We start from the raw sequence: 9,272 nt of genomic DNA on the forward strand, positions 1-9,272 counted from the left end.
ATTCGTCACAGATTGCGACATGCCGTGTTTCTGGTGAGGTGTGTTTGAATGATGCGCGGGTGCCTTCACGAGTTCACGGAGTGGATCGGGAAAATTATTTAGATAATATTTTCAGCGATTAACAACATAAATTCTGCTCTGGATCACACAAACCTACTGTATTCCGCCAGAGGGGACTGCGGGTGCAACGCATCATCATTTGGATTACTTTTGGTACTGCTTTGGACATTTTTGCAATAAATAAATGATTGTAATTGCATTTATCTGTCTGTCATGTTGTTCTTATACTGTACAGAAATGTTTAGGTTTATAGGTAGGAGTGGAATTAGCGACTATAAAAATATTTTAATGCTATATTGTTACTAAAATGGTTATTTTCCTGCGTATTTCGGTCATTTGCGTTTTATATCCTTTTATATTCGCTAACGTTATATGGATAGGTTAAGGTTTGCTGGTAGGTTAAGGGGTCTAAAAATCTAAATTGCGTATTAATAAAATTATAAAAATTCATATTCGCTATAAAATGGGTAGGTTTAGGTTTGGGGGTAGGTTAAGGGGTCTAAAAATCTAAATCACTTATTGATAAAATTATAAAAATGCATTGATACGAATATCTTGATGATATAAAAGATACGTAAATATTTTTACGTTTTTTTAGCTAAAAATACGTAGCGATTTGTACGTTTTAAACGTTGAAATACATCTAAATTGTACGTTTTAGCATTAATAAAAACGTACAAAAGTGTACGTTTTGTGCTTGTAAATGTTACGTATTAATACCTAAGTATAAACATGAGACCAGTCTGGAACATACTTTGCAACTGGCCATTCTGAGTGAACTGAGTGAAGAGAACAATTTTTACAGAATTTTACAGAAATAAACAATTGTTATTGTTTAACCTCCACCTACTGGACAACATGATATATACAAAGGGAACATGTGGTGTTCATTTTAAGTGTTTTATATTTGTAATTCTCCATTAATCTTTGCATTTTCTTATTTAAATGTGTGTATGTGTAATCAGTATGTGCATATTTAATTATTTAATCAGTATTTTATTCCTCTTTAATTATCTTTTTTATTTTGGTGCTTTTGATTCTTTTATTCTGTCTTTGATTTTAATCTTCAGCACTTTGCATGCTTATGTAAAACTCTGTCACAGTGTGATACGCTGATACAGCCATCCATTAAATTCTTAAACTAATGGTGTACTTTAGTTTAATGGTTAAATAGTTTAATGGTTAAACTCCCTGGTTTAATCTTAAACTAATTTTTGCGTTAAAATATGTATTGTACGGTGGTCGTGAGAGCTTAATGCGCTGCAGCTTAAGAAAACAGATAAAAACACCAGCAAATGAAATCTTCATCAGTTTGACAACACATGCTACAGATACTCAAAATACAGAAACTGCAAATACGCAACACAACCAAATACAGAAACGCGCAGCAAATACTCACAAGACAACCAAATACAGAAAAGCATTGCAAGTAGCACAGACAAAAATGGAATTGTTTCAAGGGGACCCCAACAACCCTTGCGAAAATAAACCATGCACAGTAAAATCTCCAGTGTTGAAATCCTGGTGTTAAGGACTCTTAAGGCCCGTTCACATCAAGGACGATAACTATAAAGATAACGATAAAGATATAGTTCTAAATATCATTCTCAATATTAAAGAATAGCAGAGTCCACACCACAACTATAACGATAAAGACAAAGTGAAACGATATCGTTTCTAGAAAACGATTTTTCTCCAGCTGATGAACGATAAAAAAAAATTGACAGCCAATCAGAATCCATCCTGCTGTAACGAGCTGGAGAATTTAAAGTGGCAGATGAGCGTGTGCTTAAAATAAACAGATGATATTGTTCACTGGTGTGGACGCTAATATCGTTATCCTTATAGTTATCGTTCTTGGTGTGAACGGGGCTTTAGAGTAAAGAGTTAAAATTCTGGTGTTGAATTTTCAGTGATTAACACTAGCTAGCACCCTCTGGAATTATGGAGAATTAAACCTCATTAACCTCAAAAAACCTAAGGAATCATATGATCAGGATGTTAAAATATCACCTTTTTAGAGTAGACGTTGACGAGCGTGTGCTTAAAATAAACAGATGATATTGTTCACTGGTGTGGACGCTAATATCGTTATCCTTATAGTTATCGTTCTTGGTGTGAACGGGGCTTTAGAGTAAAGAGTTCAAATTCTGGTGTTGAATTTTCAGTGATTAACACTAGCTAGCACCCTCTGGAATTATGGAGAATTAAACCTCATTAACCTCAAAAAACCTAAGGAATCATATGATCAGGATGTTAAAATATCACCTTTTTAGAGTAGACGTTGATTAGCGTGTCCCTCCAGGTTTGTCACTTGTTGCGGTTCCCTTAAACATTTCCGATGTGGTCTGTGTGTATTTGCAGCATGTTTCTGTATTTTGTTGGGTTGTGTGTATTTGCAGTAGAGGGTGACATGGGAGGGGATTTTCAAACCTCTCCCATCCCACTCCCACAAAAAAAATCCCGTCCCGTCCTAATCCCACGAAAAAACTTGTGGAAAATCCCATCCCTTCCCATTCCCAGAAGAATGACTCCCATTCCCTCCCACTCCCGTGTTGTGTTTTTTGGCCAGAATATGTCAGTTACAGTAAAAATACAGTACAGATCACAGCATGCCCACTTTAGTGGAATAAAAATCCAAAATGTAGTTTTTTGTTATTTTATTGAACTGAAAGCCAGCTTAAACAATGCATTGCACACACATTAAATTTCATGTAAACCATCCATGCTAATACACGTTTTCTATTTAAATTTTTTCATTTGAAAGTAGAAATTTCACTCTCTGTAGATATATTTTTCATACACAGAGATTTGAAGTTTCTCGTTCAAGTTCACATGACCGAGATAGCAGAAAGCGCATCCTGTTTGCTTTAATTATTTTACAGAAGCGCATCATTTCGTTGTTATTCTGAGTGCACACAAATAAACATAGAGTCTTTACAGATTCAAAAGATGTATTACTTTTATCTGTATGACCAAAAATTACAGAGTATTTTAAGAGCAAGTGAGTGCACCGGCGCCTCCATCTGTCCTGCAGTGAGTGCTACTGTTCAGTTTACATACAAACACTTGAATAGCGCACACTTCTCTAGGTTAACATTAGATTGAGCAGCCGTGTAAAGTTGTTACTACATATATCTTTCAGATGAAAAGCCATATTTAAGGTCGATGAATAATAGATGGGCATTTGGATTTCCTGCCCGGTGTACTGTATTACCACACAGACCAGCTGTTATTGATCTGTCCTTCACGGACTGCGTACGTCATTCACTTAACCAGCCACACCAAAGCAAACAGGAGGAGAGCATAAAGAGACAGGGTGTCATGCCCATGGGCTGTCTGTGTGTGTTTTCTCCCTCATGTGCCCATGTTTGGTTGTTCCTGTTCCTGTTTCTGTCCTCGTTATCCCATTATTAGTTGATCCCCCTCACCTGTCTATCCCTCATTAAGTTTAGTATTTTAAGTGTAGTCTGTCCCATGTTTCCTTATCGGGTCTTACATGTCGTTGAGTTGTGCTACGTGTGTGTTCCTGCCTGCCCTGTGTCACCCCTTCTGAGGATTATTAAAGACTGTTATTTGTGTTTACTGCACGTCTCCTCGTTCCTCCCAGTAGGCAATCGTGACAGAAGACCTGACCAAATACAAAACATAGTTTATCAGCGTGTTTTCCCCCGTTTTGTTTCCATGTTTCACTCCGTGTTTTTTGTGTCCATTGTTTCCCGTATGGATCCCCTCGCCCGCCCTGAATACCCCATCCTCCTGCTGGAGCAGGGGGAGAGATCACTTAAGGGCCATACTAGACTGTTCCTGGTCCTCTCGAGTCTCACCAGCTACCCGGACGACACGCTCTGTGCGTTTTACGATGCCAGTTTACGATGCCAGTTCTACGTGTGCAGAGCACCGTCGTCCGAGGATGGTCTTTGAGCGAATTTTACAGCCTTTGTGGAGTGGACACTGGCGAAAAACGGATTTCCGTTCCCCATCTGTCCCATGGATAATCTCGCCAGTTCCACTCCCGACCCATAGCCCAGCCCACCACCACCCCGGTGTGCGGAGCTTAAGCCCGAACCCACCGATGACGGAGAGCCCGAGCCCGTCGCGACCGACGATCCCTCGCCGCAAGGAGCGACAGAGCTGAGGATCGCCGCGGAGCCGGAGCTGCTGATGATGTCAGACCAGGTGCGAGAGCTGGCTACAATGCCCGACATGAGGAAGAATGCTGTGGACAACGAGAGGAGGGAGGAGAGGGGGCCCCCTCCCGGGTGTCCATCCTCCTCCTGAGCCTCCTCCCAAGTTCCCACCTGTCCCTCCCCATGTTGTATCTACGGCGCGAGGACGCGCCTTCCGGGAGGGGGGGGCGATATGTCATGCACATGGGCTTTCTGTGTGTGTGTTTTCTCCATCATGTGCCCATATTTGGTCGTTCCTGTTCCTGTCCTCGTTATCCCATTATTAGTTGATCCCCCTCACCTGTCTATCCCTCGTTAAGTTTAGTATTTTAAGTGTAGTCTGCCCCATGTTTCCTTGTCGGGTCTTATGGTGCGTTCAAGTCATGTCGAATAGATCGTATTTACGAGTTGAACTCACATGAACACCACCACAAAGTCATTATTACGAGTGGGAAACTCAAAATTTTCTTCAAGCCCTGAGTTTCCGAGTTGGGGCGTGTCAATGAGAAACATGGCGGAATCGATGGATGCGACGTCTGTAGTTGACGGTAAATTTTTGTTTAAATTGATAGTTTTGATGAAGTTTTTATGCGATACAGATTAAAGTGGCTTCATAAATTACTTTTTAAAAATATTAAAAATGCAAGACACACCTGATGCGAATTCTTTGCTCTTCATTTTCTATAAGCAGGGTTAACAGACCCTGTTGTATTTTCTTGTAATTTATTAAAAGAAGGTACACCGCCATCTTGTGCCGACTAAACTGACTTGAACGCACCTGATGTCGTAATTACGACTTGTCAACTCATAAGTACAAACGTCCCAGGAGGATTTGAATGCAGCATTAAACGTCGTTGAGTTGTGCTATGTGTGTGTTCCTGCCTGCTCTGTGTCACCTCTTCTGAGGATTATTAAAGACTGTTATTTTTGTTTACTCCACGTCTCCTCGATCTTCCCAGTAGACAATCGTGACACAGGGCAACTAGAATTGATTTCAAAATTAAAATATACAGTTTATAGTTTATCTATATAAAAGGTAAATTTGTGTATAAAGTTGGATATCATAATGTTATTATGATTCCCGTTCCCGCCCACTCCCGTTGACATTTTTTCCTGTCCCATCCCAATCACGTGATTAATAGTGATTTTGTTTCCCATCCCGCGGGATTCCCGTAACCTGTGGATTCCCAAAAAAATGTCAGCCTCTAATCTGTGCATCTCTCAACAGAATTTGAGCAGCAGCATCTCTACTAATAGCGAATCTTTTAGTTGAACTGCTTCAAGAACCTTGAGCTCGCTGCTGAGAAATGTCATGTAGCTTTTCAGCTGCAAAACGATTTTATTCATAAATTCATGTGGCAGCGCTGACAACAAGTTTCTGTGCATGTCTCCATGTGTGTGTCCAAGTGCGAGAGAACAGGAGACAGAACAATAAAATATAAATTAAAATAGTTTGTCATTTCTTATACTGTTGTTTTTATATTTATTTGCTCAATGTCTTTTGGGGTTTAGGTTCTTTTACTGTTGTAGCTAGCCCATAGTATAACAAAAATATTATATATCTCTTCATTGTACTTGAGCTCTCCCCTGGACGAATGAGCATAGGCACATGCCTAGAATGCCTATGCGTAAATCCTTGCGCTTTTTGAGAAAATGACATCACACTATGCACTATTTGCCACTTACAGTTGGGGGAAGGCATTGAAAACAAAGTATTTGCATACTTTATCAGAGATGACGTGGATTAGCCATATTAATTATGAAAGATTTAGTTTTTTATGTTTTCATGACAGAAAAACTTTTCGTTCAGTACTTTGACAAGAATAGTTCTATAATACTTAAATTATTTAATTAAAATTTTAAATGGGGATGCACTGCTTCAAGTCAGACACTGATCACTCATGAAGTCAAAAGATGGGGTGGGGTGCGGGTTTCTCCTGAAGTCCACAATCATCTCCACAGTTTTGAGCATGTTCTTCTCCAGGTTGTTAAAACTGCACCAGACAGCCAGCTGCTCAACCTGTTGTAAGGAGTTTGACAGAAGGGTCTTTAGAGACCCTTAAAACATCTTTTGCAACCCCACCATGTTCCTCAAAACCATTGAGACAGATGCTGTCCAAGACTCATCCCTTTTGAGTCTGATCTTCCGGCAGGTTTATCTTCAAGTAACCTTTGTCGATTAATCCGTGGACTTTCCAATCTTCAGAAGAACCTGACAAAAGCTTCCAGCTCACTCCTAACAAACTCATCCAGAATATCTGTTGTTCACATGCATCTGGACTCTTGTTCAGCAACAAAGCCAATGCAAGTAACTGTTTTATCAACTATTTATATGTTTCTAAGTTTGAATTCTCTGATGGTTCTCTGTTAGGTTTGGTTGTGTTTAATTTATGTTAAATACTGCCATTCTTTGTTCTTGTCTCTCTCTCTCTCTCCTTACTTTCCTTCATTCTATATGTATGTGTTTTGCTTAGTTTAGTTGTATGTTACTTGTAGTTTCATTTATTAAATACCTTATATTCTTGAATGACTGTCTCTGTCTTTGCTGCTTATAGTTCAAAGTCACTGAAACGTTGATCTTGCTACATGCTAAGTTACTGCAATACAGTAGGAAAGCTTTTCTTCCTTGACCAGGAAGTTAACCTTTCCTAGAATTGGTAAACGATTATATTGTCTGCTTGGTGGATGAACAGATTAAATAATTGTAATATTGATTCTGCTATAGTTAATTCTAATCAAAATATTTATAAAGTACAGAAACATGTCAATTCAGTTCAATATAAACATTAAAAGGACGTGCTCATGCACTATAAATCACGATTTTGCAAAATTTCTGTGAGGGTAGGTTTACACCATGTCCTAACTACACGCAATGCGACAGGATTCCAGTGACAAGCACAACGGCTGTCCACACCACACAGAATCAATCAAATATCACAGCCAATCAAAAGCGTGTGTGGGTGGGCTCTCCCTGAAAGCGCACTGCACTCGCAAAGAAATGGATATGTTTATAATCTAATTCATAACTAACCTTTTTAAAGGGGCCATATGATGCTTTTTTAAAGAGCATTATTTTGTGTATTTGGTGTAACAGAATATGCTGACATGCTTTAATGTTCAAAAAACACATTATTTTTCAAATACTGTACATTATTGTAGGTCCTCTATGCCCCGCCTCTCTCAAACCCGCCTCTGTTTTCTACAAAGTCCCTCCTACCGACAAGCGCAGTCTGCTCTGATTGGCCAGCTGACCCAGTGCATTGTGATTGGCCGAACACCGCAAGCACTCGTCGGAAATGTAACGCCCCTTACCATAATCGCGAGCTTCATCTTTCAAAATAAATGACTCCACCTTTCATCTTAGGTACCTTGCCCTTCGTAATCATCCTATATCAAGTCCCTGGGGGTATATAAGAGCTCGAGTTGAAGCTGCTTCATCGAGCCCCTCATCAGTGGACAGCAAGCCAAATAAGTTTACACACAATTTCCTTAAGATTATATGGGCAAACAAACTCATTAAACTTTGATAAAGACTATCTCTTTGGTTTTGAAACTTTAGTCTTTGAAACTTCAGGGATCTTATCTATGCACAATCAGCTTGTAACACTCCAAAGAGAAAGGAAAACTTGAAATCGCATCATATGACCCCTTTAACATTATTAAAAGTACATATTGAGTGACTGATACCATCTTTGTCATGGAATACGGTTGTTGGTTCGCATTGCCCTGTTGAAAAAACCAGCATATGCTGGTTAGGTATGTTTTGACGTATGCATAAACCAGCAAAAGGACCAACATAAACCAGCAAAGGACCAGCATAAACCAGCAAAGGACCAGCTTAAACCAGCATCCCAGCATCAAAACATACCTAACCAGCATATGCTGGTTTTTTCAAAAGGGTGAGTTCTCAGTTTTAATGTATATCTTATTTCAAGATACCTGCGGTTAACTATATTGTTGCTTTCAGTATGGCTATAACGGTCACGCAGAATGATATTCAAACTCATTAGACATGTTTAACTTTGAATAAAGCACATAATCAGTACCTGAGGTTACTGTCATATAGTTTGTATGTTGTTGTTCCAGCCGCGACATCGCGGAAATAGAAACCGTTTCTAAAATAGAAATTTTGAGTGTCGCCGTTGCGGCTAGTTAGGGCAAAAACTATGATTAACATGGAAAAGATACCTCTTATCGAGTGTCATGCATCGCATTGTAAAAATTGAATTGTTGATATCAAGAATTAACATATTTACTAGTGAAAATGTAATTGTTGATATCAAAAATTCTAATTGTTACTAGTAGAAATCAAATTCCTGATATCAAGGATTAACATTTTAAATAGTAAAAATTGAATTGTTGATATCAAGAATTCATATCCAGCGAATTAATAAAAGTCAATACAGCTTGCCTATTGCCATTCCCAGGATATAAATGATTGATATCAAGAATAATATTTTTTACTAGTAGAAATTTAATTGCTGATATCAAGAATTCAATTTCTGCGAGTGATGATGTCATTGTTGATATCAAGAATTAACATTGTTACTAGTGGAAATGTAATTGCTGATATCAAAAATAGCAATTGTTACTAGTAGAAATCTAATTCCTGATATCAAGAATTAACATTTTAACTAAAAATTGAATTGTTGATATCAAGAATTCATATCCTGAGCATGAATAAAAGTACAAACGGCTTGCCATATATCCTGATAATGAATAAAAGTCCAAACGGCTTGCCATATTCATGATATCAGAAATGAACATTGTCACTAGTGACAATTAAATTGTTGATATCAAGAATAAACATCTGTACTAGTTACCATGTGATTACTGATATCAAAAATAAAGGTTTTTACTAGTTAGAATTGTATTTCTGATATGTGAAATTGGAATTTCAACTAATAAGAAATTAATTCTTGATATCAACAATTGATTTTGAATGGCAGCCTATGGTGACATTTAACGAGTGAAAATACAATTACAGATATCAAGAATTATAGTTTTTACTAGTTGAAATGTAATTCCTGATATCAATAATTA

The sequence above is a fragment of the Sinocyclocheilus grahami genome, unplaced genomic scaffold (genome assembly GCF_001515645.1).
Source record: "Sinocyclocheilus grahami isolate Dianchi unplaced genomic scaffold, SAMN03320097.WGS_v1.1 scaffold422.1, whole genome shotgun sequence".
NCBI lineage: Eukaryota > Metazoa > Chordata > Actinopteri > Cypriniformes > Cyprinidae > Sinocyclocheilus > Sinocyclocheilus grahami.